At 37.8% G+C, this 14,456-nt stretch overlaps 1 protein-coding gene across 3 annotated transcripts in view; it reads left to right on the top strand.

Annotated features, from left to right (window-relative positions):
* The window catches only part of zgc:172282 (leucine-rich repeat and fibronectin type III domain-containing protein 1-like protein), a 169,045-nt gene that overhangs the window by 74,270 nt on the left and 80,319 nt on the right, over positions 1-14,456 (top strand). For all 3 annotated transcript variants that reach the window (XM_019345405.2, XM_003441630.5, XM_019345407.2), the window contains exon 2: positions 1,731-1,834. The gene's annotated coding sequence lies outside the window, so the exon portion shown is untranslated. The remainder of the gene's footprint in view (positions 1-1,730; positions 1,835-14,456) is intronic.

Below are 14,456 nucleotides of genomic sequence, written 5' to 3'. Positions count from 1 at the left end.
AAACACAGAAGTATGCACTGTCATTTTCAATTTGATAATACTTTGATCAATGTTGGACGAATTGTTAAAAAGTGACATAATTTCTGCAACGCTGCCCACGTTTTATGATGCCAAATGTATTTTTAGTTAAAGCATTGAACATTCACATCACGCCCTGACTTCTAGGCTCGTGTTTGCCATGGGCGTAATTGGTAACTTGATGTCGTGTTTAGAAAGCTTTTGGTATAGATTAACTTTGAGATAAGTGGAAAAAATATAGGGTAACAATGAAGGAAGTCCTCCCTCTTATGATATGAAAGAATTTACTGTATATTTAACTCATAATGGCTGAGACACAGTGTGACTGAAGATGCTTGTTAAAGTATATAATAGGTTTACAGAGTAGTCAAAGTAAAGCCGTGGGAGGTTTTATATTTCACATACCCGCATTAGATGGTGGTAGGTTTAGACAGTTAAGCTTCCCACCATGGTTTTTCTCATTTGTACTAAAAAACCGACACATGCAAAAGGTAATCAATATTTTCTATAATGGCAAATGGATTGTCTTTAACTACTGTTGCTGGACGCTTTAGAAAATATTTGAACTGCCTCCCTCTATAGCATGAAGAAAATACTGATATCCAAGTAAAGTTTCAACAGCAATATAGTAGAGCTTCCTGAAAAGGAAACTAGTTTTCTACTTTTTAGCTCTCCAGTTCATAGACTGTGTTAGTCTATACAGTAGTATCAATTAAATATGTGCAAGTATTTAATAGATTCCCATTCATGATCCATCAAGGTTTAACCCTACTGACTTGGATCATCCACAGCCCTTTTCCTGTACTGCTACTTGAGAATGACATTTGTAGTATTGATAAGACATTTCTTAAAGGTGCTTTATACAACATTCAGAATCACTGGACTACAGACCAAACAGATACACTGCTGACATCTACCCCATCCCTTTACTGGATTTCTTCTTTGTCCTGCTTATTCCTAATAGACATTACTGAGCTATCGTGACATCAGTATGAGCTTTTTAAAAAAAATTCTTATATAGTGTATAACATATAAATTTACCTGTATATAAATACAGGTAAATTAAATGGAGAATAGCACCCGTTGATCTCTTCAAAGACAGCAGCAGAGACTCTAAACACTGAGATAAAAAAGGCGCTGTTGATTCACTCATGCATACATTGCAAATTCCAAATATGTTTTTGATGTTGTATCAGTGTTTAAAATCTCACATATAAAGCCTGTGAAAAACAATTTGATGGATTACTATAATATGTAGAAAACATATTCATGCTAAGTTTTACTCTGGATTTGGGGATGTGTTGTGATTGCTGATGTTCACAAAAGTTTGCGTGCAGCACATCCCCTTACTGGCTCCTGAATAGCCCTTTAGCTCAGACACAGTTCGGTGTCAGTGTCTGCGGCTACTAAATTAGCCAAAATAGAACAACAAAACTGATGCCAAAAATTACCCCAGTGAAACCAACAACCGATGGCCAATCGCCATTGTGTTTGTCAATTTGCCCCACTGGCATCCTAAAGTGTAATCACGTAGTAACTGCAGATTATAATTAGCAGTTATTCATTCACACTTCTCAGTAACTTACTCAGCTACAATTCTATGAACTAGATGTTTCATAAAGGCTTTATATTGTCACTAATGTCAACTCTGGGGATATCGCTAAAAACATTTGAATTCTAACCTTGTCTTGTTTTTCTATTCTTTTCAACAGGTCTGTGGATCCAGCTTGCTGTTCTGTCTTGCTTTTCTGTCCATCTCCCTGCCACCTCAGTTTATCTTCATGTTGAGTCTTAAAACACAGAACACCAGATAGAGGTAGGCATGGCTTTAACTACAGCTTTAACTGGTATTTGTTGTACTGTAGAGTTTTAAAGTGTGCTAACTGAGGTTGCAAAAGCAGCTCATTTGGGAGCTGTGACACTGTTGTTTTGCTTTAATTACACCTGAAACATACATAAACAGTTATTGCCAATTAACTTTAATAAAACTTTAATGATCCTCTGGGAAATTGGGTAAGTATAGGATATTACATTAGGCTCTAATTGATATCATTAGAATGCACTCACACACACATATACATCCATTTTTGTTAGATTCGCTACTTCCTCATACTTCCAAGTTCAGCAGTAAGTGCAACATGCTGCAGGCCTTGCTTTTCTTATGCATAGTGAATGGGAAAACAAGGCATGTGCCCTTGAGTGCACAAATTCACATGTGGAAGTAAAGTAATTTGTGTGTGTTTGTGTGATAAGAGCAGTGTTTTTTTTACTCCATTTTTCTCTGCCTGTGTTGCAGACATATTAGGCACACTGCTTTAGGCAGGCAGACAGCTACGCCAAGCAGGGAGACTGCCCTTGCTCGCCCTGATACAGGATAGAAGGACTATAGATGGATGGATGAAAGATAAATAAGTTATCATTGTAAAACATTTGCAGATGATTAGCTGCCACATGTCTGCCTTTATCTAAAATTCAATTATATTTTTAAATTTGATATATTGTCTTTTACTAGGGTATTTGTGCTTAACAGAAGCATAACCTCAGTGTTTATTTATTTGTTTTTGTTTTTAGTAGCAATGATTAAAAACATACTCTGAGCACATAGTCATTCAGTTTCATCCGTCAGATTCCTGTTTGTCAGTTGAAATTCACAAAGGACAGAGAGTTGTCTTTTAAAAGGATACCTTTGAAGTCCCTGAGAGAGATCTATGTATGTCTGGGTTGGTTAGTTTTTTTGTTTTTTTTAACAGAATATTGGTATAGTTACTGTTACGTTTTCCTGTATTTGAGGATGTCTTGTTTTTTTGTCAGAAACCAAGCCAGGAGATTTTTTTTAAACTGTCTGGGATTGTTACCAAAGCAGACTTACTGTGGATTTTCTGGAATGGTTTAATCCTTTGGACTGCTAGGGACAAACCAGAAGTTATCAAGACGAACATGACAAGCTATACAGGAAAAGCTATGAAGAAGTAAATATAGACCTATAATTATCCATTCTATATATTGTTCAAATAGGCAGCATTTAGAAAAAAATAAAGGAACACTTTAAACACATCAGATCTGCATATTTGTCGTACATTTTTTATTTATGTTTAATTCATTTTCTTTAGGAAGATAACACTCTTGCAAGGCCATTTACCTTTTTGTATAACAAATTGCTCTACATTATTTTTTTAGTTTTGCATGGTCAGCTAATTTAGATTTTATACACTGAATAAGAATTGTTTATTCAGTATAAAAGAGTCAGCAATTTTGTGTGAATGCAGTAGTTCTATGATGATTAATTTTTATAGATTCATTGTTTAACATCAAAGCCTATAGGGACAAAGTATGCAGATTCAATTCTTTCTTTTGACTTGCTGGTGGTACGAGACATAGAGTCACACAACTTACTTCTTATCTGCCTAATTACTTTTATGACACACTCTAATTAATGTGTCCTTAAACCATGTGATATCCATACTTTTGGCTATTTTTACTTATTACAAAACAGGTTTAGCTTTTCTCAGTGATCTTTCTTCTTACATCTTAAACACCATAAAGTGCTGTTTGCATCCATTCTTTAAATTACTGGCCATAATTGACTATTGTCTTTAGAAGCAGGCTTGACTCTGCTTGACTACGATTCCATTGAAATCAGTAGCATCTGTCAGTTTGATGGGCCCGTCCATAGCCCATTGAAAAAGGTTTGAGCTTATAAGGCTCAGAGGCCATTAGCTTCTACTGTGTGTGCATTGTGGATAAACCTGTGGTCTTTAATGAGAGACTGATGGTAGACTAGCATGCAATACAAGCTGCACCTGGCACTACTTTCACTGCTCTGGGATCAGTTTTGAGGTGAACATTGTGGAAAACAGAGCTAGTATTGACAAGTCAGCAAGCACTCATGTTAACAGATAAAGTTTCTCTTACTGACTACTCCTTTAGCAAGCTAGCTAGGAAAGCCTCATTGATGGACAAGGGACACTCCTGCCAGAAGTAAAACAGCTGTAATAATAAAGACACAAATAACATAAAATAAATAAATGGTAAAGGATGACTTGGTGGTAGCCCTATTGTACGACAGACCTGTGATATATACAGGATGCATGATAGGCTCAAGCCCCTGCTGTATGTATGTGACACTTTTAACTACAAGCATGTTCTTTACTCTCAAAATTCCCATGAAAAAGTACATTCACTTTATATTCTCCAAGTTCTCCTACATAAATTGTTTCCTAATGCAAAAGTCATTAAACAGATACTATGGAAAACTCCATACATTTAAAATATGATATAAGGCAAGAGGCTATGCCTGAATTAATGTAATTTTATAAATGCAAGCCCTTATTCTGATAATTAGACCACCAAAATGGGACTTGGCCACCTAAATGAGAAAAAAAGAGACAAATTTATACATAGTTTAAAAGTACAATTATTTTATTGCACAAACCAGGTTTATTTGCATTTTATGAGCAAATATCTTGGGATAAATGATCCTATCTGAGTTTATTCAGCTGTATCATGACACAGCCTCATTTGTTTTGTTTTTTTATCTAGAAGTGTGTTAGTCTGTGTGCTAAACTGTGACCTTTACTTGGTGGAGAAGCATGTCTTGCATTTTGTCTTTATCCATACTTGTAGGTATATACAACATGCCTGCAGATATCAGAGCAAAACTTAATAGATTTCCCACCCAGAGACCTTAGATAAATAGAGAATCTAAACATTCTATTGAAGCTGAGAACCATGACAGCCATGTAATTCCCTAAGCTGCCTGTGAAAGCCATAATATTCATATTTCTTCATAGCAATAAAACCATATTACCATATGAAGGCCATAGGATAATATTATTATCAGCCAGCTCTCTGAGTGTCTCTCTCTAGTGGCAAGGATCAGTTCAAAGCACAGCCCAAGGCATGTGTGCATGTGTGTAATAGAAATCATGTGTGCGTGTGTGTTTGTATATATGTGTGTGTGTTTGTGTCTGTGACTCAGGGTGTATGTGATCAGTTCCCTGAAGCGACAGCTGCACACCGAGCTCCTGAATGGAGAAAGCGTCTCTGTAATGACTACCAAGTGGCAAGCATGTCTCTCCCCTTTCTTTCTACGTACCATTCCCTGATATTTTGCGTTTACCTTTACCTCTCTCATCAGTGGTTGCATGCTGATCAGCTTCCTATCTCCATGTGTCTGATGTCCTCTTTTCTTTTACTCTTTCTGTCTTCTACTCTTTCAATCTTCTCATCTGTGCTTTACTTTTACCTTTTACCTTTCTCCTGTAATAATATTACTCTCCTATCACCATAATCCCTAAATTAGAACTGCTTGATACTGCTATCTGCAAATTGAGACACATCTTTCGCCGCCAAGCTTGTATAATACCTTAAAAAAGCAGACGGAAGAGGATGAGGAAATAAGGATAAGAACAAGGACAGGAAGGAGCAGATTGAAGAAAGCATGAGAGGAAGCACGAAATGAAAAAAAGAGTAAAAGAAAACAGATATATGGTAGATGATAGATAAAACCGTATATCACTCTTTTTTTACTCAAAGGCCACGATATAAGAAACCTGCATTTTCATCCACAGGGAAATAGATAGATGATTGTCTTTGTCATAGTTTGTGACTTTAGCTAAATCTTGATGCTTAAATCTTGCAGTTAGCTCTTTCCAAGTTGATAATTAATTTAGCAATGAGCATTTTCTAAAGAAACAAAAGATAATGTAGTCTAATAATGTCTTTTGCAGACAATGAACTCCCAGTCTGTCCATGTTGTAATCTGGGATCTTCCTTTCAGCATTTTGGTATCCAGTCCAGTATACTATTCATTATAGCAATAATATATGGTAATCCATTTATATTTTTAGCTTGGGCTCCTGATTGTGACTGAATTCTTGTGGTTGATAGTTCACATATTTATATATTTGTTCTGGTTATAAATGAAACACTAAGGAACTAGGGAGGTGTGGCTTCTGTGACCATTAGTTTTGGTTTAAAGATGCTGGTGATTAGTACAAAATCCAGTAACTCTAAATTTTGGTTATTTCACTTTTCATAGGTCTCCAGTTTTGCTCCTTTCAATATGGCTGTCCCTGTTCTAATGTCAAATTGCTTATACATCTTTGTATTCCCTTAACTTGGTGGCTCTGTCAGAAGTCATGTTAATGTTGTTTCTGTCTTTTGCTATTGCATGATTAGCTTTCGGGTATGCTTTTCATAGCAATGAAATTAGGGAGTAAGGGTAGAAATGACTCTGGGCAGAAGGAGATGAGAGAGAAATTTCGAAATAATAAAATTTCACATTTTTAGTTTGTCAAAGCTACTGTGGCTCATTATTACAAGCCCCACTCCACCAGAAAATCCAAAGTAAGAATAAAAAGTTAATGACATATGCAGCCACATTGTCCAGTGTTTGAGTCTACACAGTGGACACTGTTCCTTAGCATAACGGTAAGTAAAAGTATAATAACTTAAATGTCCATCCATCCATTCGCTTCCGCTTATCCTTTCCAGGGTCGCGGGGGGTGCTGGAGCCTATCCCAGCTGTCATAGGGCGAGAGGCGGGGTACACCCTGGACAGGTCGCCAGTCTGTCACAGGGCTACACAGAGACAGTCAACCATTCACGCTCACATTCACACCTATGGGCAATTTGGATTAATCAATTAACCTATCCCCACAAACTGCATGCTTGTGGATGGTGGGAGGAAGCCGGAGTACCCACGCAAACACAGGGAGAACATGCACTCCACACAGAAAGACCATAGCCTGATGGTGGAATTGAACTCAGAACGTTCTTGCTGTGTGGCTACAGTGCTGCCATAAGTTAAAAAATGTGAATTAGAAAATTTTAATTAAATTAAATTACAAGTTAAAGTTGAGAATTATTAAGTAAGTAATTAAAGAATAGAGTAACACAATGCTATTGGTGTTAAGCAGGTATAAAACTGCTATACTCCTTTAGTCTGTGTGTGTGTGTGTGTGTGTGTGTGTTTGTATGGTTAGTATTACAATAAACCAGATGCTATGGTAGTATTACAGCACAACAAGCACTGATGCACTGTCCCGGCAGCCACAACCACCTCATTACATATCGTGCTGACAGGAGAGAACAGAATGTTACAAAGGAGAGTCCAAGAACCATGCAGAGAAAAAAAGCGAGGAAAAAACCCCAAAAGAAAAAAAAACAGAGGATGACTATCACATGATGAGAAAAAGAGTTTAAAAAAATGAAAAGTTAAGAGAAATAAGGACTCATGTAACCAACAGGACTCATGTAACCAAAAAGCCATTAGCAAGTGTCTGTTACTTTCCCCAGCTCAGATTTGTGAAAGACATCTGTGTGTGTTTGTGTGTGTGTACTTGTGTGTGTGTGTGTGTGTCTGTGTGTGTGTGTGTGTGTGTCTGAAAGTAGAGGTTGGCCAGGACGACTTTGTTTCATCACCTGTCATCAGGGGATGACTTTAACCACTCACATTCAGTCATGTTGCATCAGCCACACAGACCTAGAGAACAGTTGGCAACCCCAAAATGTGTATACCCAGACCAGCTCAGTAGTTGTTGTTAGACGTTGCTGCCTGATGTTGGGCGAAATCAGTTTACATCAAAGATGATGAGTTGTCTGCAAACACTCAACATTTACTTAATACTTTCGAAAACTATAGTGACAGTTGGAAAAAGTGAGAAAACCACTTTTAAATTAGAAGTTGTGCATTTAACTCCAACCACCCCATTTCCAAAGGCAACATCTTTATACCAGGGTCTCATCACAGGGCCTCAGACCACTCTCTAGGCTTGTGTGACTGAGGCCTAATGGGTTAGAAAAAAGTCAATCCCGTCCCTTTTGAGACCATAATTAAAAAAAGAATGTATGTATTTTTTTATGTTGCATAGATGGAGGGATGGATGCATTTAGTTAAGACAGAAAAAAAACTATTCAGACTTGTTTGATTATGAAGTCTTTACATTTCATGAACAAACGGTTAGATAAAGGAAATGCATCTAAAGCATCTAATTGAGAAATAACATCTGACAATGGAGCTTTTCGATGAAACTACATTCCCTGCACTTGATAAAACCTTGGGCTTTAGTGACACAGAAAAGGAGGTGATCAGGAATGCCTCAGTCTTGCCACAACATAACACAGCAACCTGTGTTGGTTTTCAGAAAGATCATTTTGAATGTGCTGTACGGCTGTATTTGTAGCTTGGAGTCATGTGGTATATTTAACTTGCACAGTGCAGGGATTATATGTATCATCATAGTCACTGTTCCCAGGGGGGCATTTGCTTTCAACATATCCGGTACTTTGACAGATTTGAATTACCTGTCAGAGGACAGGTGTGTTACCTTTGAAGAGACAGTTCATCTCAGCCAACTGAAATTCTTTCAGTTCTATAAATTACTACATATTTCTTAAAGCTTATTAAACTGAAGTTAAGACCCTCTTACTGAACTCATTTGATCATTAGCATCAGAAATATAATGTCTGCACATGTAATGATCACTTACTAATGGAAAATGTGAATGCTTTCATGAATATCACTTTGAAAAGAAAGTACTCTACTGGACACAGTCCTCACAACTGTGCTGTTACTAGAAGGCCTAGGATGTTCAGGATGACAGTAGAGTAGGACTCAAATCGATGCACAATGGTCTGTCTCTGTGCTCCCTGGGAGACTCATGTGTCCTACAAAGACCAGAAATTAAACATTAAAGACTCCCTCACTCAGTAACTATAAGTTCAATAAAATATTATGATAGAAGTCTGCAGACTGCAATATGAATCCAAGCTGTGCCAAGACTATATGAAACTTGAAAATGTGGTTGATCTTTCTGGTTGAACAATGCATGTGACCTGTTTACATCAGCTCCAAGTTGAGTTTATATAAGCGTCACTAGAATGGTCTACAAAGGAAAACGTACATATCTATAAATACCTGAACTCTTTCATGGCATGCATTTTTAATTTCTCTTTGCTATTTGGGCTGATTGGGACCTGATGAATATAAGAACAAAGAATTACCAGATTTTTTTTTTTTACATGATTTTTTTTCTGAGAAAAATGAGATCCACATTTGCGGATATTTGTTTTAAAGCAATGGCAGTATAATGCCCTCGTAAGTGGACATCAGGCCCTTGTAGAGCAAAACTTATTGTTTTGGTCTAGACAAAATATCATGTCCCAAAATGTGTTGTCCACATATATGCAAGCCAGATCCTAGGAGGTTAATAAAACATCTGGATAGAAAAGTATTAAAATAACTCCGTGTTCTTGTGGCAGACTCTGGAGTAAAGGCTGAGTGTAAAAAAAGTTTGAAAAAAAGGTTTAAAAGAAAAACTGTGATTTTTTTGCCCTTTCATTCAAATTAAAGCCTTGCATTTTGAAATAGTAATCTGAGGACATAGCAATTACAAAATTAACTACTACAGTAGATCGTTAGCTCCCGAATGATTTAATTGCAAACTCAGTTTAGAATAAGCTAATTTTCCCAAATTATTATTCAAGACATTAATTTGTCACAGAACTTTTAATAAAATTAAAACAAATTTAATTGGAAACAGTTTTTTTTATTCTTTTTTTTTTTAAAGACATAACACATCTGAAGTTCTAGCTGAGGCAGCTGCTGCCCTGGCAAGGAGAAGAACTAGAACACATTTTCCAACTCATTTCAGAGAGTGAACAGCACAGTTCATGGGCTACAATAATAGTGATGCCCACAGAGGAAGTGTCTCATTCATCTCTTGTTCTCCTCCATGGGAAGGTCAGGGTCAGCTACAGAGCAGCACAACAGGGCCATCGGGAATTCAGTTTCTCCCTTTGGTAAGCCGGATCCTTGCTATACAGAGGTTGCGCCCTTGTCCCTCAACTAAACTATCTATCTATCTTTTGCTAGATAGATAGCAAGATAGACTGTCTTCATAAAAGGCAGCAGCATTTTAATTTCAGTCTTTAATCAAAGAACCCATTTAAATAACACATTTAAACCCAGCTGGGGCTCTAATAGCTTTTGCACTGATTAACGGCATTTTTTTTTTTTTGTTTCAATACTCTAGAAATTGCCAAACTCTTATATGCACTTTGTGATTCAAAACAAGCATTTTTCCTCCTCTCTATATATATTTTCATCAAGGTTTTACTGACTGTTAAACATGTTTTAGAGACGTGATTTTGTATCAGATGAGAAAGAAAGCAAGCTTGGTTGTGCGAAGAGGGACTCTAGAGGGAATCTGGATATACTTTAGGGAGTACCTGAAACTGATAAGAAGCGATCAAATATTATTTTTTAAAAAAGGTTGGGATTGATTCTTTAGTTGTTTTGAAAATAAATAATGCAAATAGTATCTCATACACAAATAAACAGTGGAACACTGCACTGCTCCTGTACTTTGAATGCCACACAAGTACAAGCTCTCTTTTTTTCTTTCTTTTACTCTCATTCTATGACTCTCTCTCCCCCACGTTCACCCTCTCTGACGGCAACACTCCAGATTCATTACTTGCGAGATCTCCAGACCAATCTTGTACTTTCTCACAGCCCCCATACACACACTCTCACTACACCCCCACAAGCATAACACACACACACACACACACACACACACACACACACACATTCTTCCCACCTCCTCACTGTTACCATCTATGTGTCATTGGCTGTTGCTTAGCTACAGGCCCCCACCAAGTTATTTGCAGCCAATGAAAGCTTTGCCTTCAACACTGGTTTTGACACATAACCCATTCTGGAGGAGCACTTTGTTTTCGCTATAGCTTTATCTCTTTCCATTGCTCTCGCCACCGTTTTCACCTGTCCTTCATTCACTTTCTTTCATGCCTTTCTGTGCCTTGATTTTAGCTTTCGGCTATCAGTTTTACCTTTTTACTTTACTTTGTTCTTTCGCTTGATTCAGCGGGAAGAAAGCATAATGGGTTGTTATTACTGAGGAGGTGACACGAGAAAAGACAAATAGGTGTATATGAGGTGCAGTTTTGTTTCAGTGACAGCTGACATATTGCTGACGTGAAGGTGTAAAGTGTACACTTTTGCCATCAATCATTGTAGTATTATACAGAGATTAAGCACAGGAAAGCATAGCACAATGATGTGTTAATGGTGAGTAGATATGAATTTGTTAGTAACCCAGTTTTCTCAATAGAGCAAAGTCTGCAGAAAGATATGAAACCCCAAAAAGTTGATTCTGTTCATCTGGACGTAGCGTTTTTAGATACTAGGTCCAGATGAACAGAATGAGCTTTTTGGGGTTTCCCCACCTGGATGATTGAGCATGCTTCAAGACAAAAACATGAAACACACACAAAAGGGCATATGAGCACACATACACGCACGCTCATACACATACACACACATACATGCACATACATGCACATACATTTCTGTGGTTACACAGAAAGCCACAAAGGCATGCACTTATGTACATGAACACTTATGCACTTATGAGCTGTAATGGAAGCATTTTTCTACTGTCTATAGTAAAGACTGGAGTGCATGCTTATACGCCCTTAAATAGATCCTTAAGCAAAAATACATGTGTTAATTATTCAAACAGACATTCAGCTGCACTGCTATAAAAGGAAGGAAACATGCACATAATAAGCAGTCAGTAAGCACACGTGCAGAGGCACACATGCGCATGTTTAGCACACACACAGTACATTATACACACAAGATGCTCTTCAGTGATTCTGCAGGAAGACTGACAGAGTAATCCATCTCCATTGCATGGTGCAGCGTACTCTAGGAAAGCATGGTGGACACAGGATAAGTGCAGGGCCTGAAACACAGGATAAGTGAGCATACAAGCTTCGGCACACATATGTGCACACAGGCACAAACCCACTATTATTGGCATAAATTGATACTTTGCTGATTTGGAGTGCAGTGGATTTTTTATTCTGGTTAATAAAAAATTGAGGATTGTCCAAAGGAACAGATTGATGGTGGTGTTGATGTAGTGGCGATATACGAATGGTCACACATGGGTTCCATCTATGTTTGTGGCAAAAGCATGACCTATAGAATACAGTGCAGAATACAGATTTCAAAAACCACTCACCTGTTTTGAATAATAAGGAGTTATTGTTGGCTGATTTTAAAAGCATTCTCATTCATGTGGTATTCCAGCAGTGAATTTTTGTTAATTCGCCTTTTATTCCAGGGTGATTCAGTGGATTATATTGCACCATACAAATTTTAATGGCGTTGTCTTCCTGTCTTGCATATACAAAGTCTGCAAGATATGTTCATACAGTATATCATTTTTTATGTGTTACTTCGGCAGGAATGAGCCTTACTGATTGTGAGATCAAACGTTGCCAGTTGGAGTAAAATTCATCACCTGAGGCCCTTATACTAAATTATATTCTTTTGAAATTCATAAGGATATGACATCATATCAGCAGGACTTAGCTAGAGGCTAGGGCAGAGGCTGCCATTATATCCTTCAATGGGCAATTAAGAGAAGAGTGAGATGACATTTGCTTGCCCAGAGGTTACAATCAGACCTTACTTTGTTAAGCCAGTGAAAGCAAACTTGGGGCCTGAATCAGTGCACATTTCAGAGAATTCAGTTATAAATTCAGATATATTTTTTAAAAATCATTACTTTACTCTCACTGGGGTGTCATGGGGCATGTGAGTCAAGTCACCAGGTGACTATGAGTATTTTGAAGAGTAGACTGTTTTTGGAAATGTTTTTTAATGCTTAAACGGATATTTTAAATCTGTAGATGACTTAAAGGGCACATGAAACGCAACACATATAAAGGCTTTTGAGAGCCCTGCTCTCAAAAACTGACATAGATCTAAAACTGTCTGTGAAGCTGGATTTAAGAAATAAGTTTAAAAAAAAAAGACATCCCTACTTTTCCCCCCCAGTGGCCTTAATCCTCTTCCATAGATTCCCGACCGCTTCTGTAAGAAACTTTGTTATATTTGTGATGTCATGTACATATAGTAGGCTGTTATGTTGTAAACTGTCTGGATGTTCTTGGGAAGAGAAAGATTAGTTTATTACCTGTCCTGATAGCATCAGCTGATCAGCTGCTTGGTACACTGAGTGAACTCAGTGAACCACCTACCACCTGGCTCAAACAGGGTCTTCGAGTGCAGCTAGCCAAACAGCAAACAGTCAATTACTGCTAACAAGACAGACAGTGAAAGCGGACGGTATATCCTCAGTTTCTTAACATAAAACTCACTGTTGCAGCCAGGGGCAGCCCAAATCTGATCCCCTTAAACTGATTTTAAGGTTTAGTGCCCTTATTTCCCTCTGAGTTATCGATTCTGTCACTAGCTAGCTAACATCAACTAATGTAAGTCTATCAGCCGCAACCAACCAACCACATGACGTCACGTTCTGACAGAAGATGGTGCTAAAATGTTTTTAAAACATTAACTTTAAGCAGTGTTGGGGAGTAACGGAATACATGTACCTGTGTTACGTATTTAAAATACAAAATATGAATAACTGTATTCCGTTACAGTTACTGTTTAAACGGGTGGTATTCAGAATACAGTTACTTTGTTGAAATAAATGGATTACACGGTGGTCTTTTCCTGTTTCATATGTTAGGGTATGCCCTCTCTATATTTGGTAATTCCACGCCAGTGAAAACCCAAACAAAACATGCATTAAGAGGCTCTAATGCCTGTGTCTCAATCTCACGGCCCATGTCACCCCTACTTGCGGCCAGCATAATGAAAAATTATTGTTCAAAAAATGATTTAATATGAAGGCAATAGGCAGAGTGTTACAGGCATCGCCCTAAAGAATGTAGCCACATGGGCAGTGTAGTCCGTGCTGCAGGGAGAATGGACTGCCATACCCGTTATGTGTCTGTGAGCGCAAGGGAGGGAGAAAAGGGAGAGTCGAAAAGTACGAGTTGTCACTGACCAGAAACGGGAGACGGAAGTATGTAAATATAATAATAACCACTGCAGCCAAGAAGAGTGCCTGACGAGCCCAGTTGTAATTAAGCTACTATTAAGACTCGACTGTACACTGTGTTCGTGTTTTCCTCCGAAACAATAAGCTCCGTTGAAGCAGCCTCTCAACGCCTCTCTCTGTCTCTCGCTAGCAAAGTTGACCCAGACAACAAAGTAAAGTTAGTTTTTTGTTACGAGCCCGACACGGAACCCGACGTATTAGCCAGAGGTCCCTTTACTACGGTTCGGAGCCGCGGACCTGTTTTATATACGCGCAGAATAGTTTTCTATACGAGATCGCTGCAAAAAGTGCAGCCTTACCTAATGTCCACCATACTGTTACTCATTTTATATTAAGATTTAAAAATCTAGTTGGTATTGGTATCGCAAATAGCCTTCAGTAATAGTAATAAATCACACAAAAGTATATTAAGTAATCCAAAGTATTCAGAATACGTTACTATCATTGAGTAACGTAACGGAATATGTTACAAAATACATTTTGGAGTAT

This window comes from Oreochromis niloticus, linkage group LG14 (assembly GCF_001858045.2).
Source record: "Oreochromis niloticus isolate F11D_XX linkage group LG14, O_niloticus_UMD_NMBU, whole genome shotgun sequence".
NCBI lineage: Eukaryota > Metazoa > Chordata > Actinopteri > Cichliformes > Cichlidae > Oreochromis > Oreochromis niloticus.
The sequence above is the reverse complement of the archived record's forward strand: the minus strand, read 5'-3'. Positions and strand labels throughout refer to the sequence as shown.